The sequence below is a fragment of the Grammomys surdaster genome, unplaced genomic scaffold (assembly GCF_004785775.1).
Source record: "Grammomys surdaster isolate TR1022 unplaced genomic scaffold, NIH_TR_1.0 549, whole genome shotgun sequence".
Lineage (NCBI taxonomy): Eukaryota > Metazoa > Chordata > Mammalia > Rodentia > Muridae > Grammomys > Grammomys surdaster.
The window spans coordinates 104282-107847 of NW_021604968.1; positions in this window are offsets into that span (position 1 = coordinate 104282).

The window sequence follows — 3566 nt, forward strand, 5'->3', positions numbered from 1 at the left end:
ATATATATATAATGTATATTATTTATATTATATATCATATTTATATTATATAATATATATAGTGAGATATAGTGATATATATACATATATATATATATATATCACTAGTTATTACCCCAGTCTTTTGAGCAGATTTCTGAAGAACAACAAAGATGTACTGTTTTCTGTTGATGCTATATGTACACAAATAGATAATTTCTTAATTTTTTTTTTTTTTTGGTTTTTGAGACAGGGTTTCTCTGTATAGCCCTGGCTGTCCTGGAACTAACTCTGTAGACCAGGCTGGCCTCGAACTCAGAAATCTACCTGCCTCTGCCTCCCAAGTGCTGGGATTAAAGGCGTGCACCACCACCGCCTGGCTGGCTGATTTCTTAATTCTTAATGATGGCTCCATAAAAATTTCCATCACTTAAAAAAAAAAAGAATTCCTAAAGTTATGCTAGTAATTATTAAGCCTTTTATAATAAGGACTGCTATTAAGTCCTTTCCGATGTCAAAATTGAAATGAGAACTCTATCAGTTTTTAAGTGTCATGAATTAATTACTTTTGAGATAGAAAACAGGCACTTACTGCTTAAAGAACATTCTAAGAGGTTGTAAAACAATTAACCAAAGTTCATAAAAAAGGGAACTAATGATTTATTGTAGGTGGTAGGACAGAAGATAAAAGGTTGGGCTTATCTAGATAAAACTTCTATAATAACTTACTTAAAGTCTTTAACGCTCCATGAACCTGTAGAGCTAATGACAGATAATAAATGTCTAGTCTTGATGGATACATGTGTAAATATTTTCTGTTGTAAATTTCTTATTCAATTTATGATTTAAATTTATGAACTTCTAGTGAACTTTTGTAAAAGAAAAAAAAAAGATGCTTGAAAAAACTATGTGATCTATCCCCCTAGAAAAGGTTCATGGCATGTTGAACAAGGACATTATTACATTTGAGCACGAGGAAAGGGCAAGATGGGACAGAGAATGACAGTACTGTAGGATACTTTAGAAATTAAAAGAGCAATACACAGAATGCAGAGGGAAAGAGGAAAAAAAAGAAGCTTCACAGAGAGCAGAAGGAGCAGGAAGGCATCTCCTTGCCTTTGGGACAGAACAGGTCTATTCTTAATAACAAGTCAGGCTTAGTCTTAATAAAGAGGACAAAGCTTTTTTTTTTTTACAAACTTGGGTTTAATTCATTTAGCAATAAAAGGGTAGCAGCTTTTTCTTTCTCTGTGCAATAAAAGATTGGAGCTCATTTTTCACCAGAATGAGTGAGTTCTTTCTCCACTGGAACTTGGTCTTTTGCTCGATGTGCATGTGTAAGTATGTAACTATGAGATAAGTATGTAGCAGAGCCCAACTTCTTTTCATGGAGGTGTATGAGTATGTATGCATGAATTTGTATATCAATTTGTGTGAGTTTAGGCACATTTGCTTGTGTAAAAGTTTTTCCTTCTGCCATCCTGATACTCTTCTCCTGGTTCAATAAAAGTTTATTGCTTCAAACCCCCCTCTGGGAGGAAGGGCTTCTGGGCAAGAGAAAAAAATAGCAATTAACCCTTTGCTTAATTACCCCACTGTTGGGCTACAGGTGTTAATTTCCAAAGCCATCTGTTTTTAACCCTAAGAATGAGCAAGACAGTCTTAGGTTACTTTAGAAGATATCACCAAGCATTCAGTATACTTAGATAGAAGGCCAGAGACCATGAGTCTTTAAAGCTACCCCTATGTCCAACACTGTATCTCACTTCAACTCATTCCAGGGCAGGCACATTCCTTGCATGGGAGTGGGGGTGGAGCCTGATTGAATGGAGATCCAGGAAAAGTGTACTTTGAGTCTAAAGGATAAACTATATTCTAAAACTATTCTCTTCAAAGAAGTTGGGTTTTGTTCTATCAACTGATTGTTATCCACACATAATATAGAAAGCAGTCTGCTTTGCTCAATGTCTACCAACATATGGATTGTATTATATGTATCTTACTTGGTGTAAATTATGATGCTTGACTACTATACAAAGTAAAACATGAAACTATGTACATTGGGAAATAAAGTCCCATACAGCATCCACAGTCACCCCATAAAGACAGTATCAAATCCCCCAGAAGGATGCCTGTGATGTTCACACTATAAAGCTCACTGCTTCCTCCTCCTTCAAATATGTACACTTCAGGACACAATACTCTTCTTCCTTGGTCAACACAAGGACAGTTGTCAAGAGACTGGGGCTTACCAAATAGCAAAACAAAACAAGTAAACAAATCCATTGAATTTATCCAAACCAACCCATCTAAGATAAAGACCATGCCTCATCCCTCACTTTCCAAAGGCAATTCAGAATAACACTGCTCCTTCCCTCACAACCTACATTCTCAGTGGTACTGGTGTACCACTGCACCAGACTCTGCCTTATTTATTTATTATTTCACATCCCACCACAGATTCCCTACCTCCTTCCCTCCCCACACCACTTCTACTCTTCCTACCACCCCCAATCACCTCCTCCTCCTTTTCTCTTCAGAAAAAAAGAGGCCTCTAATGGAATCAACTAGGTATAACATAACAGTTTAAAACACAATTAATTAACACAAATAAAATTAATCTTGCCTCCTGTATATCCTGTGTTTCCCATTACCAGATCTGACTGAACATTACACAAAGAAACAGGGAATTTTGTCTAAACTATCCTCTCTCAGAAATATCCAAAATCATGCTTGATCAAAGACCTGACATCATCACTCACCCAAGTTAATAAATAATCTTAAATATCAAAACATCTTAAGTGCCACATAACCAGATACACATTCTCCTGTGCATGCTGTACACCCAGAACACTAAAAAGACAATTTATTATCTATGAATGTAACATCTTAGGAATTCCAGTTGGCTTTGCTTATTAAGGAAAAGGTTATCCAGAGAACATAATGCAATGGAACAGCTTGAAAGGACATTCTCCTCCCACTGCTTCCATAAAACAGAGCTTAGAGCTTCACTGTTGATCTTAAATGCACAAGCAAACACTACAGCAAGTGCAGGGTAGTATGACCATGAAAAACCAAGCCACAGGAAGCTGGTAAAAATTGCTAGAGAGATGCCCCATGGTAAGACAGTAACAAAATGTCCTGGGAGAGGATCAGGGACTATAAAGAAGATACTTGGTATATCAGAATTACTGTCAAATGAGAAAAAATTAAATAGAGGACGAGAAAATTTTGATTAAATGGGTAAAGACTACAATGTAAGAAGTGAGGGCAGAAAAAGATAATACATTCTGCACACTCAATAAATTCTCTAGAGAAACAAAGTAGGGAAAGATCAGGGGAAAATAGTATAAAATCTAAGACTTCGTGTTGGAAATATATATATATTGTATACATACACACACACATACACACACACAAAGAAATGGAAATACTATGGGCAAACAGCAGCAAACAGCCACAGCTCTACAAAACAACAAACAACAGATAAAGATGTAGCTTAGACGGCAGAGTGCTTCTCCAGCATCTATAAGCCCTGCTTTTGATCCCCAGCTTCACAATGACCCACCATCATGGTATACACCATC